The sequence below is a fragment of the Cervus elaphus genome, chromosome 11 (assembly GCF_910594005.1).
Source record: "Cervus elaphus chromosome 11, mCerEla1.1, whole genome shotgun sequence".
In the NCBI taxonomy this organism is placed as follows: domain Eukaryota; kingdom Metazoa; phylum Chordata; class Mammalia; order Artiodactyla; family Cervidae; genus Cervus; species Cervus elaphus.
The window spans coordinates 40,627,606-40,649,629 of NC_057825.1; the positions used below are offsets into that span (position 1 = coordinate 40,627,606).

Consider the following 22,024-nt stretch of genomic DNA (forward strand, 5'->3'; position numbering starts at 1 on the left):
AAGGCTAGCTTCATCTGATGACTTTAACAACAACTGCAGGGCATCCTTGAGGGTGAGCCAATAGGCTCTTTTGAAGCTATAATACTATTAACCATTTTGATGCCAAAATATTTCTTATAGCTAAAGTTGGTTCTGTCTTTGTAGGCATTCCAGGTTTTACATACACAAAAGTTAAATGTAAATGATTTGTTTTGTAAACCTCTCAATGGCCTTCTAAGCACTTTCTTCCATGTGTCTTAAGTTTCCTAAAAGCCATATGAATGTTGTGGTTTCTTTATTTCCTGCTTTCTTTTATAGGACACTGAACTCTGGGCACACAATGATAAGTAAACAGCTATCAAGCATCAAGTTAAATTGTCACTGCACCCTCCCCCATGCCATTAATTTTCTGCTATGCTATTAAAAGAAACAAATATCCTTTAGAGTTTCAATGATCACATCTCTCTGACATATGTACAGTACTGAAAAGTTAAGTTCAAATGAGATTCTTTTTTGGCTAAGAATCTGAAATTCCTTTCCAAACTAGAGATGCCATATATTATGGCCATTTTAATGGATATGTAATAATAGCCAAAAGTTTATGCCTTTTAATATGCACACATGAAAATGTCTGTTTCAGAGCTGTATTTGTTGACAGAAAGTATTCAGTTTAAAGTTGCCAAATAGCAAACTTCCATTTTTGATCATCTGTAATTTACTTCACTCCAGATTATTTAGTCATTTTAACTTAAAATTTTTATAAACGACCTCTTCTTCCACTCAAATGTCTCACGCTGAGTTTACTTACAATTTCAGATACATTTTATAGAAATTCTCTCACACATGCATAACTTGAAAGTTTTGAAATTAAATCTTAAATATTAGAAGCCAGTATTTCTTATCTGCAAGGTATGGCTCAGTAACTGAAATTTCACATCACCTTGATACTAGAATTCAACCAATAAAACCAAGATACTCATGACAGCATTAGGGGTCTGACTGTGAAAAAGTGAATTTTGAGGTCCTGTACCTCTGGGATCCAAAAAACGCTAAGACATATTGCCTGTATAAACACATCTAGAGTAAGAGATTCTGCCTGCAAATCATAGCGATGCCTCTTCTCTCCAACATATGTAAGAATACACGATAATACCTGGTTTTAAGACAAAATCGCAAACTTTGCCATCAGAACAGGTGATGAAACAACCACCAGCTAAGTAACCATTCATCTGATTCCAAAATTTTTATTCAGTAAAAATATTTGTATTTATTTCATCACTTTTACTTTGATATATTTCCCAAATTTTTAGTATTAGCTATAACAACCCCATCAAAATAAGAAGAAAAAATTATATTTTTACATATAAAAGTTACACAGTTTCATCCTAGTCTAATTTAGGGTAATGTCTCACTGGACTTGTTATTTATATCTATTATCAGATATTTACTGTATTTATTTCTTTGTCCCCAAGAGGCATCTTATGGTGATGGTGGGTAATTTTAGGTCAGAAGCAGTTATGATCAAAAGGTTTTCAGCTTCAGAGAATGAGACCAACTTTCCAAAGGTATAAATGCACAGCAATTCCAAAAATGACCATATATGTCATTGGGGGCCACTCACTGCCAGCCCTGCCGTTCCAGGAATGAACCATCCCATAAAAGTGCCTATTAGTTCATTTTTAAATATTAACTGTCTTAGAAAAATGAAGGGAGACAATGCTGTTGGTGGCCCTAGAGTTTTCTTCTTCTAAAAAAGTTCCATTCTTGAATCAAAATTGAATCTCCAGCACAGTTTTATCCCTATGTTTGGAAGCGTGCCAGTCGTGAACACGAGACTCCAAGCTTCATGTTGTTTGATGCTGAACTTGACGCCTTCCTCCCCTGTGACACAGGGCCCCTGACAGATGGGATGGACTGGGCTGTCCCTTAATCTAGCCCCATCCACCCATACCTACCACATTCTCTCTCTCCTCCACCTCAAAGCAGGTGCCTTTGAAAGGCTTGAATCCAAAGATACGGGTTCCTCTGGCTTCCCGGCTCAGGCTCTGTTATTATCTTTCTGCAATACATCTCAGCGGCCCCTTCCAGGGCCAGTGTGCACCTAAGCTGGGATCCCCCTTTCCTGTCATTCCCTCACCTCTACCCCGACCTCCAAAGGCCACCCCCCTGCTTTCTGTTTTGTCCATCACCTCAGTTTCTTTTCCCCTGTTTCTGACCTGCACTTTTTCTGGATCAGACGCAGGCAGGTTGAGAGGTAATGAGAACCAGATGGACAGAGCGCAGAAATTGCCCAAATGGGTATGAGAATGTGGGAGCTGTCAGGCATGGAGAGAAGCTGGAATTTTTCAGCAATAAAATGGGATTTATCGCCACTCTACCACAGTCATTGCCGACAACCGTTTACCTTGACAGAAACCCCATTCCAATAGGCCATGCCGATGCAGATTCTTTTTTCCCAAAGAGTGATGATTGGTATTTGTTCTAAGGCTCAAATGGCCTGCACTAAAGGTGAAGCATTAGGCCAAAGTCCTGTATTCCCCACTGAGGCAAATGAACCTGCTAAAATAAGTTCCTTCCACAATGGCTGTGTAATTGAAACCAGAAAGTGAGAGAATTTGATAAATTGCTTGACCCTGAAGGAATGTTAAGGTCATAAATTTTCATTGCATTTTTTCCTCTCTCTCTTTTTTTTAATTTTTATATATTGATTATATTTAGTATTTGCTTCGAAACTCAACAAGCTTACAGATCATCAGTTGTGGCCTCAGGGGAGAGGGCGGTAAATCATCAATTAAGAGGGTAGGGGGCATTCTCCCCTCATCTTCCAAAGAGGAATGTCAGCTCCTCAGTATTCCAAGGACAGTCATGGAGGTGTCTTCCATCTCAGAATTATTCCAACTTAGCACGCAATTTGTCCTGGCATGGACAAAGTAAAACCCACAGGAAAGATTTTTCTCAGAAGGGTGCTGCTACACTTCTATCATTTAAGAATGATGAACTGTTAAGAGGCTGGCAATCCGTTTGCAGCCATCACACCCGCATACCTCACCCACCCCAACCCCCCCGCCCCGCCCCAACCTAAAATTAAGAACAATTGTATTTTAGCTAAAAAGCCATGATCCTCTTGTTTAGGTAAATTGAAAGTGTGCCTGTGTACGTGTGGTTGAAAGCACCCATATTTCTGAATGCTGGTTTTGGCAAGTCCATTTTGAAATTTTTCAAACTTACTTTTTTAAAAATCTGGGTTATCTTCATGTGGAAATAAAACATAGGTCATAAAAACAGCCCAAACCACATGTTACATAATATAAAATGGACTAAAATACTCGAGTATCACGTAGTAGCAAATTTCTACACATCTTGCTTTAAGGTTTTACTTGTTTTTCTAAAAAGTGAATGAACGAAGTTTGCCAGCATTTTTATTTTATCTGTATTTTCTACCAATTGTTTATAGTGATACAATATGAAGATATATACTCTCTCAGCCTGAAGGTTAAGTAATTTATTGATGGCCAAAACTTCTTGTCCTTGAAGATTTTAAAGCACAATCTATCTCCTGGGTATTTGTATGCTTGGCTTGTTCTCACTGTTAAATAAGTAAAATCAGAAGTATTTGACCACTGATGTATAAATTTTATGTTCAGAATTTTCAGGATTCAGAAGACCCCCAAATGAGATCCAGTGCAGAATTTCTGATTAACTATTGGGACAATTTCCCTAATTTAGGAAAAATGGAGTCATGCTCATTTATTTTCAATTATTAATTATCAGCTTATAGGTGGAAACCATTGCTACCTCTAGGATGTATTAGAATTAAATTAGCACATTCATTTTTTTTCAGAACAATCTAAACTATATAAGGTAATTTATGCTTCCTTCTATAAAGTATTATCAACAAGGGGTAAAGCTAAATAATCTCTAGTCCCATATCCTACTTTCTTTTGTTCAAAAGTAGTATCACCAACATTTATTAAGAGTACATATTTCTACATCAAAAAAAAAATTGTTTTTAGTCAAGTAAGGAAATGGGAAAGAGGATCCACAAAAGAAATGAATTTCAAATCTTTATTCCAAATATCAGAGAATTTATGATTGGTGGAAAACAGTAAGTAGTGCCACAGTTGTCAAAAAATCTTGGAAACTGCCACCAAAGTACAGGGGAAGATGAGAATTTTCATATGTTATTGCTTAGATGCATATAAATATTTTAATAAGAATTCAGCAACAAAATGTTTTCATCTTATAGAGAGGGGATCATGATGTACACATGATCTACTTTTAACCTTGTGGCTTTGTCAGTGTTAAAAATGAAACTTCCAAAAAAAAAAAAAAATGAAACTTCCTTCCCCACACTTAAAAATTTTGTCACAAGTCTGTTTCAAAAAATAAATAAATATATGCATATGTATACATATTTAAGCATAAATAAAATATGAACAGAAAATGGCTTCAATCACTAATATTTTTGCAAACTAATGTTCAGCTGATGCAACTCAATTTTATTTTGCATCACATTAGTGTCATAATGGTAATGACTAGCCTTTATTCACTAACAGTTTGAGTCAGCACTTTGAGACATTTTCAAATTAGGTCATACAGCACATTTGTGGCTGATACAAAGGTTGATTAAGAGAGCTGCACAATTTTAAAGTGATGCGGTGTGAGTTGAATTAAGTTCTCTCTGATACTTACGGGAAATGTGAGCCACCATAACTAAGCAGAAATAATGTATGGACTATAGGGGGAGAATATATTTCCACAGAGTGCTTGAAGTCGTACTCATTTACAATTTCACAAAGTCCTCTGTCTGTTATGGAAGAATTCTATCATGGGGCCTAGAAACAAGCAATGAATTACAATAAGGACACTGGAGGCCTGGTCCCCAGTCCTGTTTCAGTGAAAGTCAGTTTTTGCCTTTATGTCCCTTTTGATCGTCTCAATAAAGACCTTTTTTTTTCTTCTAGACACTGTCTACTGCTTTTCTGAAGTCAGAATGATCCCATGTCACAACCAAACCATCTACCCATAATGTAACGAGGCCAGGCTCAATTGCTCTATGCAAGCTAGACGTGGGGTGGCCAGGGGGGAGGCCTATTTAAAGTGATATTGTCACAGAAAATCCATAATCTCATCAAAAATTTGAAGGCACAGGATTTTCTTCAGTTGCCCAGCACTACAAAGAAATTGTAAAAAAAAAAAAAAAAAAAATAGCCCCTACAGATAGCTTTTAATTGGGTTTAAGGAATACAAAAATAAAAGCTGAAACTCTTAAATTGTTGGTTTGACCAAAAGGGCAAAAATGCCATTATTATTAACACTGTACTCACTCCATATCGCCTTCTCCACATCATAAAGTAGCCGCAGAAGATTATATATGTATATAATATGTATATATATAATATGTATATATTATGTATATATGTACATATATATGTGTGTATATACATGTATATGTGTACATAATATGTATATGTGTACATATATACATATATATGTATATTATATATATATATATTATTGTGCAAGTGGTCTTAAAAGCCAAGAAACCTGGAAAGAAACCCTAACAGTGGATGTCACTGAACTGAAAGAAAGTCTCCTTGGTTTGGCAAGCTTTGGTCCCAGGATGCAAAAAAAGTTAACTATAGTTTCTCTTTGCACATACACCTTGCTTGCTTTGCATTAGTTCCTGAAACATAATGCAATCATCACATTTCACTTCATGTGTCTGATGAGTGTTTCCCAATTCTAGCCTCCCATTCAGACCCTTCTGTATTCCTGGACTCAGTCCTTGCCCACAGGCTGGGACAGTATGCACCGCCTGCCCCTCCGGACCTGTTCCCTCCAGTGTATTCTTAGTTTCTTTCCATCTGAGTTTTCACAGAAATTTGGACTAAACTTGTTTTCTTGGGCAAGACCACCTAAGCAAAGCAAGAGGAAGGGTTCCACCAAAGAAAAGGTGTACGTGTTGATTGTTTTTAAAATAAATGCACCTAATTAGGAGCATGAAGTCGGAATGGCCACGGTCATTCTCAATGTTTATAAATGTATTTATAGTCCCATCTCCTGAAGATTTTCACAGTGAGAGAAAAACAGCTATCAAATCTTAAAAGGAATATAAACAAGAATTCTTAGAGAGAAAGATGGAAGGGGGAGGGAAGGGAAAAGGGACAGAGGGAGGGAAGAAAGAGGAAGAAAGATTGACTTCAGCCCCTTTCCCTCTATTCCAACAAAGAGCTGCTCGCTGACCACCACCCGCTTCACAGATTTCTGTCCTTGAGTTGTGAAAGATCACAGTCCAGGAAAGGGATATACAAACACTGTCTTCAACTTTGCTGAATTCTTGTGACACCACATAGACAATGTTATAATTTGAATTTAAATTCAAGCTGGGCATGACTGATAGTGCCTTACCTATTGATTTGCCATTAGGGTATTTTGATCTGTTCTATTTTTGTCATTTAATATAGTTGTATTCTAGAGCTTTCATTTTTCATTTCAATCTCAATTCTAGAGCACTCAGTTCCAAATAGTTACATTGTCTCTTCAGAACACTGAGTAATTCTTATTTTAAAGTACAGTGTTGAATTGTCTGTCTTCCTTAGTTACTGTATGACCATCTATGCCATCTTCTGCCTGGTTATTACCAATACTCACCATACATCCTCTTATTTGTACTAATAAATCCATTCGACTTTTTTTAGTACCTTCTTCCGCCAGGATAATTTTGTCAAGGTATAGGTTGCATGTGTTTATTTTTCAGGGCTTACCTAGAGAATAGTAACTATATATGTAAATATTATAAACAGACATAACTATTAGAAGAAATAAACTAAACAATATGAATGCTCCCCTACTTATTAAAAAATCAACTTCTAAAAAAAATTTGAGAAACCCCTTGTTCTTGCTAAACTCCAGAGGTTGCTCTGCCCAACTCTAATTATTTATCACAAAAACAAGAGTCATGAGTATCTGCAAGTGGAATTTCCTGTGACTGATGAAAACATGAAAACTGGATTCAGTCTGCCAATTAATACTTGAAGCAACGGTGGCAGTATGTCTCCAACACGTACATTTTCATTTTCAACACACCCCTGGTGTGTGCAATCACTTAATTTACATTTTCAAAAGGTCACTTGTGGTGCTAGCTGGGATGAATTGTATATTTTACTTATTTGGAAGTAGGCTAATTTGCCCAGCCAGGGAGACACACTTTTTCCAGCCACTAGGATGACATACATCTGAATCAGCCATCATATCACAACGAATAGGTAAAAGTAGTTTTGCCATTTTGTTAAGCAATTATGGGAATACTTGAGTTTCTCCAACAGTTTAATTTAGTACATGAGAATAGCATCTGGTGAGGCATATTTATTAATAGTGAGGTTTTTTTATTATTATTTTGCAGGATGGATGCAGCAACATTACCAGAGTTCAATATGACTTTTGATGATCTGGCATGCAGAGATTAAATAAGGTTAATCCTCATTTTATATGCTAATAGGATATTTATAATCTCTACAGCATATCCAATTTAACGATTTTATTCTCTGTTGTTCAGACAGTATTTCTTATTAGTGAAAGAGAATACTCTTACATTCACCACAGACACTAGTTTAATTGGGCTTGAGTGCATTGTGTATAATTAGTCCACTTCTCTAATATTTCATCTATAATTACACAATGAACAATGTGCTTAAATTTCATAAAATTGGTGGGTTCAAAGAAAGACTTCCCCAAAATGAGCAGTCTGTTTTCAAGCTTTCCAAAGCCTTACTAGGAGCCTGATGAAAATATGTTTCAAACCAGTGTGAATTTCTTGAACACTGAATGGATGCCGAAAGCCCCTGAGGCTAAAAGCAAGAAGAATGTCCCCTCCAGCTCCACTCATGCCACCCAATGACAATGTTAGTGGCAGAGCAGCCTGGACTGGGCCCAGCTGCCACTGGAAACAGAATCAAAGTCCCCACATGCTATGTTCCCAAGGTCTCAGCAAATGTCAGCCTTCAAGATGGTATTTTGAATGGCAAAGCTATTTGGTTTGGGGTTTGGATATTGAGAACTCTTTTGGGCAAACTCACGTCAAGCCAACAGCCCATGAAGTTTTATCGTGGAAACCAAATTTTAGTTTTGTTGGGGAATGGGATCACACAGGGAAAGGAGGCAGGAAAAAGAGAGAGAGAAAGAAACTGATTCATGATTCTGAGAGTTCCTCTACCAGGACCCTGGTGGGCTTCAGTCCATAGTGTCGCAAACAGTCGGACACGACTGAAGTGGCTTAGTACGCTACTGATCAAAGTTAGTTTGGGCCTCTGAGTGTGCATGTCTGAATTGCTTATCTTAGTTCAAACAAGGCTATTTTTACACTATCTTGATACTTGCAAAATTTTAAAAAAATAAAAAGACTTCAAGGACAAAAGAAAAATGGATTATAGGGTTTTAGGAGTTTTTTTTCAAGGGACATAAGAAGCCTCCATTTTCAGTGCTATCCAGCTAAAGGGAGTCAGCCAAAGTCAACCGTGCATCCACATGGCCATCAATGTGCCTTCTTTTATATCCTTAAAATATACATCCTATAAGCCCCTTCCATGGTTCTTACTTCCTCACTTTGCCTTCAAACATGTTTGTTTCATGTCTACCAGAGTGTGCCAGTTGCCAAAATGACTACTGTGAGCCAGCTGCCTACCGATGGCCAAAAGGAGCCTGAAGACTTCAAACAGAATCTCCTACCTTTTGAACCAATAACCTACAAATGAAAAAGCCATTGGCTGCTCTATCAGTTAAGGCAGGAAAACAGAATCACCATCAGGTACTTCAACAAAAGGATTTAAACTGGAACCTACTTCCAAAATTGCTGGAAGAACTTAAAGGCCAAATGGAGACCACAGGAGTTGGCAACAGCAGGAAGCCCCTGCCACCCTTAGACCAAGGGGACAAAGGGAAGAGCGCAGGTTCTGGAACCTCAGAGGAGATGCTGCCATTGCTAGTGAAAGTGTCCGTCGCTCTGTCGTGTCCAAGCCTTTGCAAACCCATGGACTATATAGCCTGTCAGGCTCCTCTGCCATGGAATTCTCCATCCAAGAATACTGGAGTAGGTAGCCATTCCCTCCTCCAGGGCATCTTCCCCATCCAGGGATTGAACCCGGGTCTCCTGCATTGCAGGCAGATTCTTTACTGTCAGAGCCACCTCCAAACCAGGTTGGAGGTTGAGGGGCTGGGGTATCCCAGTCTCCCCTCCTCCTTGCTCAGAGTCTCCATTTGTGGAAGCCAGATGGCAATGTATCAATACTTTCAGTTGGTAATGAATCCACCTGCAATGCAGGAAACCCCAGTTTGATTCCTGGGTCAGGGAGATCCGCTGGAGAAGGGATAGGCTAACCATTCCAGTATTCTTGGGCTTCCCTTGTAGTTCAGCTGGTAAAGAATCCACCTGCAATATGGGAGACCTGGGTTTGATCCCTGGGTTGGGAAGATCCCCTGGAGAAGGGACAGGCCACCCACTCCTGTTTTCTGGCTTGGAGAATTCCACAGACTATAAAGTCCGTGGGGTCACAAAGAGTCAGACACGCAAAGAGCGACTTTCACTTTCACTTCACTTTCAAGCTCCCTAAAATACAAAAGAGCAAGGAGATAGCAGGAATTGGTCTAAGAGCAAACCGATAAATGACCAAGCACAGCTCCTTCTCAACAGTCTTAAGATTTTTGTATGAAGATGAAATTTGCTGCAGATATCTGTGTAAATGCAGTAGAAGGAAACCGATATTATTTTGGATTCAAATTCCTAAGGTGCTTTTCTGAGGATCACAACTAGAAAAATGGCTGTCATGTTGAAGCCAAACTTTCGAACAGACTCAGCATAGTTTTGCTGTGTGGATTAAAGAGGGGTCAGAGTAATGTCTCATTTTCTATCTCAGTGTGGCCCACGGACCACAGAGTGAGGCAGGAGTAGAGATCAATTGACTTCAACATGGAAGCAACCTAATTGCCCATTGACAGATGAATGGACAAAGAAGATGTGGTACATATATATAATGGAATATTACTCAGCCATAGACAGAGTGAAATGACACCACTTGCAGCAACACGCATGGACCTAGAGATTATCGTATTAAGTGAAGTAAGTCAGAGAATGACAAATATCATATGATATCACTTATATGTGGAATTCAAAAAAAGATACAAATGAACTGACTTTGAAAACAGACTCACAGATGTAGAAAACAAATTTATGGTAACCAAAGAGGAAGCGGGGAGGAGAGGGATAAATTAGGATGTTGGGATTAACATATACATGGTTCAGTCCCTGAGTCAGGAAGATCTCCTGGAGGAGGGCGTGGCAACCCACTCCAGTATTCTTGCCTGGAGAATCCCATGGACCGAAGAGACTGACAGGCTACAGTCCACACGGTTGCAAAAAGTCAGACACGAATGAAGCGACTAAGCACACACACACATATAAAATAAATAACCAACAAGCACCTACTGTATAGCACAGGGAACTATATTTAGTATTTTGTAATAACCCATAAGGGAAAAGAATCTGAAAAAGAATACATGTTTGTGTGTATATGTGCTGCTCAGTCACTCAGTTATGTCTGACTTTTTATGACTTCCTGAATTGTAGCTCACCAGGCTTCTCTGTCCATGGTATTACCCAGGCAAGAATGCTAGAGTGAGTTGCCATTCCTTTCTCCAGGGAATCTTCAAGACCCAGGAGCCAACTCACGTCTCCTGCAACTCCTGCATTGGCAGGCAGATCCTATGTGCATGTATGTGTATGTATATATATACATACATATGTAAATATATACACACATATATATGTGTGTGCATGATATAAAACTGAATCACTGCTGTATACCTGAAACTAACTAGATATTGTAAATCAACCATACTTCAGTTGTAAAAAAATCTTGACTTCAAATTCTCTGGTTTCCATGGATTTTGAACACCCCAAAGTTTGCTTGAACAAGAATAGGTTTTGTCCAGAGACACCTTGCTGTAAGCTGAATGAACATCAATGTGTGGTCTGTGTTCTCCACCCTGCTTTCCACTGTACTGCCACTCCTTAGCCAGTTCAACTATTCTGAGACGTTGTTTCTATTGTCCTTATATTCCTCAAGCTCTTCTCCCTAGACACAAGCTAATACTAAAGGGCTGTTGTTCGGGCTTGTGAACAAAGCCTCCTTGAAACCCAGACACAGGTACACTTTTCAAGGTTTCGCATCTTGTCTTTTCGCTCCTCTATTTCCTGCCCTATCACTTGCCCATTAAAATGCATGCTGCAGTTAAAAGAGATTTGCATTTGGTTCTACAAAATGAAGAATTCATAAGTTGGCTTTTTTTTCCCCTCCTAACGAGAATCCATATTACTTGGAAAGGGAAAGGCCAAAGGGAAATTATTGCTATTTTAGACAGCAGCATAAATTTTCTTCCTATTTTTAACCTAGCTTTTAATTTAATAAGTTTTATGACCCTTATATTAAGTACATATGTTTTACAAGACATTGTGTCCCTCGAGTCACCCTGAATTTGCTCTACTGTACTAGAGTTAAGTGAATGAATACTGTGTTTCTGATTGAAGTTTCACCCTGTATTTGATCCTTATAATATGCCAGGTAAACCTTCATAAAACAGAGGTGCAACACAATTTAAAGGCTATTTAAGGTTAACATACACTGGTTTAGAAGAAATGAATGAATGGGTGTCCCTTTTAAGTATTTTGAATTTCAGATTTCTCTCCCACTGGTACTGCAAAAAACAACTAAAGACATAGAAAATACTGGAAATGATCTCTGGTCTTCAGAATTGGCAACTATGGAAATGGTTGGCCAATGCAAAGGTATATTTTCTTCAGATTAAACCCTCAAACTCAAATATGGTTCTCTTTTTGGTAATCTGAAGTGACACTAATTTCCTTATACAAGATGCTTCTGCTCATTTGAAAATGAGTTTGATGCTATTTAAACATAAAGAGGGTCCCATCAATCCTAAAACAAAGATTACTTGACTAATAATTCTGGTTATTTAAAAGAAAATTGTGAGTTTATAGCAGAATGGAGAAAATCACCTACAATGTTAGTGTGGAGGGACATTGGTAGTGAGTAGTTAGTTCATAAGGAGATAAATTTTCCTGAGTTCATATGAGTGTGGGGAGGAGCTGGAGGAGCAAAACTCAAATTTGGGCTCAAAGTCAGGTGTGTAAATATTGCAAAAATGTAACAGCCTTGCACTGGTGACAAAACTTGTTTTTCTAATTATTAAGATGTAACAGATTTTCACATTCTACCAGAGTACTATACAGGAGTTATTGATTAGCTGAATATTCATCCAGAAAAATCTTTATAATGTAATAAGATTTGTTTTGAAAGATGCTTTATAAGTTTTCTGCTTCAGTTCAGATTTTTAAAATGATTTTCCTATGCATGCCAAAGTTCAGTAAATCAATAGCCTACTAAAAGTGCATTTTAGGTCAATGGATTAAGGGTGATACAAACTCAAGATGGCAAAAATTAGCCTTTATACCACAATTTCAGATTATGTGCCAGACTGTGTAACTGTGTACACTTAAATTTAGTAATGTATCCAATCCAATTCAAGAAGTCATTAATTTCTTTCCCATTCATTTTGTTTGCTTTCGTCCTACTTCAGTGACTTTGAAGGACATTACTTCAGTGTAACTGGTGAGTCAGTAGAGCCTCCCTCAAAACTCTATTTAAGAATTGATGTTTATTTCACAATCATATACAGGCTCAAGACTGGATATTGTTGTCCTGTGATCCTATTGTGGAAAGAAACTATCCATTATTTTCCAAAGGAAAGAATCTCAGCTTTTCTATATTTCTTTTCAAAACTAAGTGGCCAATATATTAGACCTGTTTGAAATCTGTTTAAGTATCTGGCACCTTGGAGGTTGTTTGCCTTTAAAAGGTTTTTGTTGTTGTTAGCTTTTAGAAAAAAAAAAAAAAAGGAGGGTCTCTAATATCAAGAAACTCTGGGTCAGTCCAAGCAACCACATTATGGCCACATGGCTGAGAAACACAGGTTAGAATGGAATGTTGGCATTACGCTCCAGAAAAACAAGGCCTGACCATTTTAGCCCGTCACAGGGAACTCCTGGTCACCTCCCAAGGGGCAAATTGATGTCAAGTTCTGCTGTCTGTCAGGATTAAGTGCCTGTTTGCTTTTTCACTAACATGTGGTTTGAGAACAAAGCAGCTCAAATCTCCTCAGCCCCTAACAAAGCATCTCAAATTGCTGAGTAAAATTCCTTAATCCCCCATCTTAATCTGAAAACACCAGCAGCGCCTGGTAGAACACTGTGGTCTCCTTTTGTACTGCTCTGCACTCCACCCACCCCCATCCTCCCCATTCCTGACCAACTCCTCCTCAGCGCGACCGTTCATATGTGCATTCAACTTGCCCCGAATGCGGTTCTTCAATGGAATATCATTACATCTGAAATCAAGGTCACTTATCCAAGATCGTGCCGACTCTAGTCATTTTTATTCCTTATGCACTTCATCATATGATTCATTATGCTGTACAGTAGGAACGAACACAACATTGTAAAGGAACTATACACCAATAAAAATTAATTTTAAAAAGAAGTATATGGGAAACCTCTCTACCTTCTGCGCAATTTTTGCTGAGAACCTAACATTGCTCTAAAAAAATAAAGTCTAGGTTGTTTTTAAATGTTTTTTAAAAAAGGGAAAAAATAAAGATCATCACAGAGAGATGACTTAACCACTTTCACATAACCTTAAAGGTATATGTATGCAAAGAGTATTGTCATAAGTTTCAATGGACAGAACTTAATGGCTTATTTGCAGTATGTCTCAACTCTCAGTCAGAAGTCAAAAGGATATGAGGCTTTTACGTACCAATTTAGAATATTTTTGCTAAGGTAAGAGAAGGAAATAAAACTAACTTCAATGACTGGTTGGAAACTATAAAACAATCTCTGTTAACATGTGGCAAATGAATAAGCAATTGGAAAATATTTTCCACTATGTGCATCTTTTCACTGCTTATTAAGGATCAAGGTTTTATCTCTTGACTAGAGTTGAAAGGCTCCAACCTTTTGCTACCTGAATTTGCAGCGTTGAAGTCTGCAAGTTGAAGTACATAAAACCTTATTTTCTCTTAAAAAAAAAATGCCTTATGAGTTCAATACTTTATTTGGGTTGTATTTTCTTACCAACTTCAATTGAAAATAGGATTGGTAGACTTTTCTTGGGGAAATTTTTTTGGGCAGCTACTAAATTAAGTTCTGGTCTTGGGGAAGCTGAGATTCATGGCAGTTATCTTTGTTTCTATTATTCTATAAGAAAGTTGAACAAGCGTCACCATAAAAGATAAATAAAATCAGAAAACTCTACTCCTTCACTCCAAAAATTTTATTCAGTTGAACACCAAGTTAAGACAGATTCTGATCTAGTAGGCTTTCACTCTTTTCCCCTTCTCTTTCACTAAATCCTCCTCCCTAGCACAAGTAAAGTGAATAACACTCCTGTCCTAGTAATCTTGTACTCTGCTGCAGTATGTATATCTCTGAAAAAATGGTAAAAAGCTTCATAGAGAATATAAAAATAGGAGAGCTAAAACTTCCCAGCACCACAAATATCTATGAAAATAGCACCTGTGCTATATTTAATAGTATCACTTTCTCCATTTCTCTTCCTGGCATTTTACTTTGTACAAAGTCAGGCAAAGGGATAGAGCAAAAGAAGAGGGGAAGCATATACAAGCACCCTCAGTTCAGTTCAGTCACTCAGTCGTGTCCAACTCTTTGCGACCCCATGGATTGCAGCATGCCAGTCTTCCCTGTCCATCACCAACTCCCAGAGCTTGCTTAAACTCATGTCCATCGAGTTGGTGATGCCGTCCAACCATCTCATCCTCTAGGCAAACATTCTCGTTCTAGTTCAAGCTTTCAACTGTCCGATTGAGAAGTAAAGTTCCATCAGAAAAAAATAAAGTATTGGAATTCAGATACAGCACATTTTTCACAATAAATTCAGTCATTCCTATAACACCACTATTTAAATAGAAAAAGCACCCTCCTCCCAATTCAAGAATGATTATCCTTTACAAATATCAGATTTTTAAGCTCATCACTTTAAATATGAGGAAAATAGACAATCTGGACAGTTGCTGCAGCTCCTAATTCATAAATCATCAAACATGAACCTTTCTACCTTAAGCCCAGGGTTGGAGACAATGACCTTGGATGGTCTAAACAGAACAATAATCTCAGAAAATCTTCACAGTACATTACATAATACATGGGTAAGAGCATGGACTCTAGTAAACCTATCTATGTTTGAATCCCAGTTTTCCTGCTTCCTGTGTAGAAGCTGTGTGGCCTTGAGAAAGTTACCTGACTTCCCTGTGCCTCATTTTCCCCTACAAAATGAGATTACTAGTCATACCAAACTCATATAAATATTAAGTGAGTTACTACTTGTAAACTCTGCTAGGGGAGAGACTGAATTTTTTTTAAATGTACACCTTTTTTGTTTGAAAATAAGATCTTTCTTCTACTTTATTCAAAGAAGAAAACACTTTATATCCTAAGGTGACAGCATGGGAAGAAATGAAATAAACTGGTAGAATAAGGTTTTTTTCTAGTTAGCCTTACCATGAAAAAATAGAGAAGAATATGCAAAGGCAAAAAATTTTGCAAATGTGTGAAATACATGAAAAAAAATATAGTTTTAGAAGTTCAAAGGGTTTAGGAAAGGATATGATGTGTTTCATGTTTTAATAGCCTACCTTAGTTGTAACAAATAGTTCTTTGAGAACTCTTGATTATTCTAAGCAAACTATTTTGTTAAATAAGCTGTTGGATATTTAGGTTACATCTACCTTGGCAAATATTTATTACCCAGAGTTGGAGTTGAGCAAATAAATGCCATATTTTGGAATATCTTAACAACCTGAATTGAGATCTCCAAACAAATATTTCTGGTAGACTTTTTTGTTTGTTTGTTTTACAAATAGACATGCTTACCTTAAGCAATGAATAAAATGGGCACCTGGGTTAACTTTTCTATAAAGTTTTTGACAGGCTTTCTCATATACCCTTCTAGCTGTCATTTAAATCGGCATTCCTGGTTGCCTCAGTGAAATAGTCATGAAAATATTTTCCTTCATTCAATCTTTTAGCATGTATTCACTGAATCTCTATCTGTGCTAGAATTTAGTTAGGTATTTTTAGACAGCAGTGAACTAAACAGACACAATCCATGCCCCAAAGCATAGAATTGGCAAAGATACCTTGACAGCAAATGTACACCCATATTGGAAAACATTCTCACCCCTACTCTTCCAACCTGGATGTGTTTGTTCAGCCTCTTCAGGAAAAGGTGTTATTTGACTGGGCAATACAATCTGTGAATTCTCAAAACTCTAGTTAAGAGATCTGGGTAATGTTTCAAGGCATCATCTTGCGTGAGCACAGCCAAGCTCCACAAAGCTAAGACTGAGTGAAAAACCATGAAAAGGTCCTTTAATATAGCTCAGCTTTAACGAGAGTTAAGGAATGTCCTCCATAGTCTAAAGGTAACTTAATATTTCATTGATTTAAAATTTTTTATAAAGGATAAAGTTCAGAACAAAAGATGCTACAAACTGCATATGAACTGCAATGACATCAGTTAAAATGTTAAATCAGTTAAAATGGAAGGAAGAACTGCCACTGGAGAGGGACAAGGCAAGCAGTCAAAGAAGAGATTCTCTCTCTCTCTTTAGTCACTAACTTGTGTCCGATTCTTGCAAGCCCATGGACTGTAGCCTGCCAGGCTCCTGTGTCCATGGCCAGGCAAGAATAGTGGAGTGGGCTGCCATTTCCTTCTCTAGAGGATCTTCCCGGCCCAGGAATCAAACCCAGGTCTCCTGCATTGCAGGTAAAACGTTTAGGAGAAACTTAAAAAATTCCTCAGGTTATGACTCTTCTGTATAGGAATTCTTCAAGGCTTGATCCAATTATGCACTCATAAAGCCAAAGCCAAGGATACCATTCTCAGGCTCTCTAGTTAATTTTACTATATCTCATAGGTATAAATTACTCCTAACCTGAATAATCTTTCTAAAAATATATTTGCAGTCACAGCCAACCAAGGAAAAGATACCAGTGAATCAATCTCAGTATAAATTGATCAAGCTTTCAAAACATATTTCTTAAGAATACCAAGACTGTATAGTATGATTTCTTTTGGAAGAATTTTTCTCTGTTATGTATAAGAAACAAAAGTCTGAGAAAAAAACACAAAGAAAATAATGGTTATCTGTTTGAAGCATTTCCGTCCCCCCATTTTCTTTGTCCCCACCTGTATTTTCTGCTATTTGTATTAGCTGAACACTTATGACATAAACCCAGGTGGCCACAACCAAAATGTCAGCTCTGCACATTTGTGCCTGAACAGAGGGCACTTTTATCTCCATCTATGAGACTCTGATTACACAGAAACCTACAAACAGCTGTCAGGCAATGTCTCACATAAATAAATACATAAAAGAATGCATTGTTATATGCAGACATCCATACAAACTTTTAAAAAACCATTATGAATTGCTGGGATTATTATTAGTAACAATCACACATGTCTGATCAAAACTATTGTGATAGTAGTTCTCAAATTTTAAGAAGCATGAAAATCCTCTGGAAGAAAAAAAAAAAAAGAAAATCCTCTGGAAGGCTTAAACCTCAGTGACTGGGCTACCCTCAGGTTCTAATGAAGCAGATCTGAGGTGGAGCCTGAGAATCTGCATCTCTAGCAGGTTCCCAGAAGATGCTGGTGTTTCCACTCAGACACTCACTTTGAGAACGACCTACGTTATCAAGTTTCTCAGGTGCCACCTGCCAATGCAAGAGACACAGGAGATGTGGGTTCAATACCTGAGTTGGGAAGATACCCTGGAGGAGAAAATGGAAACCCACTCTAGTATTCTTGCCTGGAAAATCCCATGGACAGAGGAGTCTGATGGGTTGAAATCCATGGGGTCGCAGAGTCAGACACGATTAAGCATGCCCAGCATACTTTGCCTGAATGATGAAAGTCCAAGGGTAAGTAGATGGCTCTGTGTTCAGGTGTGTTCAGTTCTACTCTGAGGAAGACAGTGAACAGCTGTTCTTCCCCCTCACCGGAAAGAAGAGAGGAAATGGCATTAACCTGCATGAAAATGATTTAGGTTTACTCTAGAGGGGAAACGTCCCTCCATAATGGTTATTAAGCACTGAGACGGGCTCAGAGGGTTACTAAGAGGAAGTGTTTGTTATCTGTCTCCCTCGAGGTTTTTAAGAATTATAGACCTTACTTGAATGGAGAGGATGACAAAAGAGATGATATAAGAGGCACCAGCTATTTTCTGGGAGACCCAAACCCATTCCACTACCTTTTGGCAACCAGGGATAACTAAATATTTTCTTTTCCTCTGCTCCCCAAATAAAGCAACATAAAATTGTTCTGTTTTTTTAATTCTCACTTCAAGGAGAGGGTTTGAGACTCACATAACATTGAAAGAGTTAAATTTATATGCTTGCCTTGAGACATAAGAACAAATCAACAAGGGCAAGATGCTTTTCCAATTTTCTATTTCCCATACTAAAGTGAAAGTGTTAGTTGCTCCGTCGTGTCCAACTCTGCAACCTCGTGGAATGTAGTCCACCAGTCTCCTCTGTCCATGGAATTCTCCAGGCAAGAATGCTAGAGTGGGTTGCCATTCCCTTCTCCAAGGGATCTTTCCTAACCCAGGGATTTAGCCCAGGTCTCCTCCATGCAGGCAGATTCTTTACCATCTAAGCCACCAAGGAAGGCCTTCCCATGCTAGGTGGTGGTTTACTCGCTAAGTCGTGTCCAACTCTTGAGATCCCGTGGACTGTAGCCAGCCAGGCTCCTCTGTCCATGGGATTTTCCAGGCAAGATTAATGGAGTGGGTTGCCATTTCCTTCTCCAGGGGATCTTCCTGGCCCAGGAACTGAGCTCAGGTCTCCTGCATTGCAGGTAGACAATTTACCCTACTGAGCTATGAGGGAAGCCCTAGGGAAGCACCAGATCAAGAGGTTTACATCTATCTCCTTGGAAGAAAAAGTCCAGACATCAACTCAGTAAAACAAGCAAAAGGTTGCTCTCAACATAGGCTTGGAGCTTCCCAAGAAAACCTTTAGAGAATGAAAACAGATTTAGTGTTATATAGCGCACTCAACTAATTTTCTTCAGGTTAAACACTTCATCCTCAGCTCTTTGCCATCTCAGAGTACTAAGCCAGTCACAATCAGCAGCTGACACTTGCCTTCTGTCACTGGACCTCTGCACTTTTCCATGGTTCTCATCATGGAACTTGGAAAACTGACACACCACACTCCCACCAGCTATGAGAGCTTGGCCACTGGCAGGTGAGATGAGGGGATTCAGAGTCCCATCCACCATTCCCTGCCTGTGTGACCTTGAGCAAGTCATTTAATCCTTCTGTTCCTCTTCTGTAAATGGAATCAACTCTACCTGTCTCCCTGGGCTGCCTTGGAGAATAAATGTGATATAATGTGGAAAGGACCTTAGCCCAATGCCTGCCTCATGAACAGGGCTCAACAAACGTTGTGTTGTGTCTCCCTTCAAAACCTAGTCCCTGAAGCAAAGATGGTCTGAATAGAAGCCATTTGATGGCTCTTAAGTCAAATTCTAGTAAAGTAATGCTCAAAATTCTCCAAGCCAGGCTTCAGCAATATGTGAACCGTGAACTTCCAGATGTTCAAGCTGGTTTTAGAAAAGGCAGAGGAACCAGAGATCAAATTGCTAAATCCACTGGATCACCAAAAAAGCAAGAGAGTTCCAGAAAAACATCTATTTCTGCTTTATTGACTATGCCAAAGCCTTCGACTGTGTGGATCACAAAAAACTATGGAAAATTCTGAAAGAGATGGGAATTCCAGACCACCTGACCTGCCTCTTGAGAAACCTGTATGCAGGTCAGGAAGCAACAGTTAGAACTAGACATGGAACAACAGACTGGTTCCAAATAGGAAAAGGAGTACATCAAGGCTGTATATTGTCATCCTGCTTATTTAACTTATATGCAGAGCACATCATGAGAAACACTGGGCTGGAAGAAGCACAAGCTGGAATGAAGATTGCCGGAAGAAATATCAATAAACTCAGATATGCAAATGATACCACCCTTATGGCAGAAAGTGAAGAAGAACTAAAGAGCCTCTTGATGAAAGTGAAAGAGGAGAGTGAAAAACTTGGCTTAAATCTCAACATTCAGAAAACTAAGATCATGGCATCTGGTCCCGTCACTTCATGGCAAATAGATGCGAAAACAGTGGAAACAGTGGCTGAGTTATTTTGGGGGGCTCCAAAATCACTGCAGATGGTGACTGCAGCCATGAAATTAAAAGACGCTTACTCCTTGGAAGGAAAGTTATGACCAACCTAGATAGCATATTAAAAAGCAGAGACATTACTTTGTCAATGAAGATCTGTCTACTCAAGGCTATGGTTTTTCCAGTATTCATATATGGATGTGAGAGTTGGACCATAAAGAAAGCTGAGTGCAGAAGAATTGATGCTTTTGAACTGTGGTGTTGGAGAAGACTCTTGAGAATCCCTTGGACTGCAAGGAGATCCAACCAGTCCATCCTAAAGGAGATCAGTCCTAGGTGTTCATTGGAAAGACTGATGTTGAAGCTGAAACTCCAATACTTTAGCCACCTGATGCAAAGAGCTGACTCATTTGAAAAGACCCTGATGCTGGGAAAGATTGAGGGCAGGAGGAGAAGGGGACGACAGAGGATAAGATGGTTGGATGGCATCACTGACTCAATGATTTTGGGTAAACTCCAGGAGTTGATGATGGACGGGGAGGCCTGGCATGCTGCAGTTCATGGGGTCACAAACAGTCAGACACAACTGAGCAACTGAACTGAACTGAACTGAAGTCAAATTCAACATTTGTTACCAAGAAAATTTTGTAAATAGATTTTTGGCCAGCCATATTTTCTCCCAGGTCAACAAAACTTTGCTTCAGTGAGCATCTCTGAATTTCAACTGACCTGACTGTGTAGTAGAAAAAGCCTCTCTTGTAGTGGTATATTAATAAACTAAACTGTTTTGGATGCAATTCTACAATTAACTCCCAATCAACTTTTCCTTTGAAACTTATTTTTACTTTAATGTGTAATGAGAAATGGAGAAATAACTTTGGAGTTAACTTTGGTATTCAGATTTCCCTGCTTTATTTTTTTTAAAAAGAAAATGCTAAGCTCCAATTATTTCAAAAGGGGACTTATACAGATTACAACTAAAATAATAAAACAAATAGCTATAAAATGGGAATCTGATCATATATCTGAAAGCATCATTATGAGGATAAAATGGGATAATTGGTGCAAAATGCCAAGCAGAGTTCATAGCACATAGCTAGCGGTAATTATTGTTATTATGATGGTTTTGAGAATGTGATGAAGTCCTCTTCAAATCTCAAAGTTGATGCTTAGAAATCATTTAATCTTCAGGAAAACCTCTCTCATTCCTTCACCCTGTAAATATCACCTTCCTAGACAAAAACACTTTGGACCTGTGTGACTACATCTACAGCAAATTTTACTTGTTCCTTGACTTCTTTCTTTTTTATTAAGCTGTAGAAGTGGGCATTCGTGGAAAATCTCTAAATGCATTTCTTTTCCATTGATTTATGTATTCCATACTTAAGTTCCTAGCTGATGCTGTGGAAAATTATCATGGGATCATAGTGATTTAGAACTGAAAGGATCTTAGGGATCATCTAATCCACTCCCGTTATTTTGAAGATGAGGAAATTGAGATTCAGAAATGTAAGGTGACATTCCATGATGGTGCTTCCTCAACAAACACCATCAAATCAAGAACCCCAATTCTTCCTTCCCATCCCAACAGACAGGAGCTAAGGGAAGCACTAGTAGGTTTGGGATATTTATTGAATGGAGAGTGTGTTTGTCTTTATTTCCATTTCTGCAGAAGTTCTGTTATTTGTGAGTGACAGAGAAAAACCAAACTTTAAGAAA

General features: G+C 38.4%; 1 protein-coding gene across 3 annotated transcripts in view; it reads right to left on the reverse strand.

The window, feature by feature from the left end:
• Window positions 1-22,024, reverse strand: part of LOC122703381 — a 227,991-nt gene that overhangs the window by 134,267 nt on the left and 71,700 nt on the right. The window lies entirely within an intron of this gene.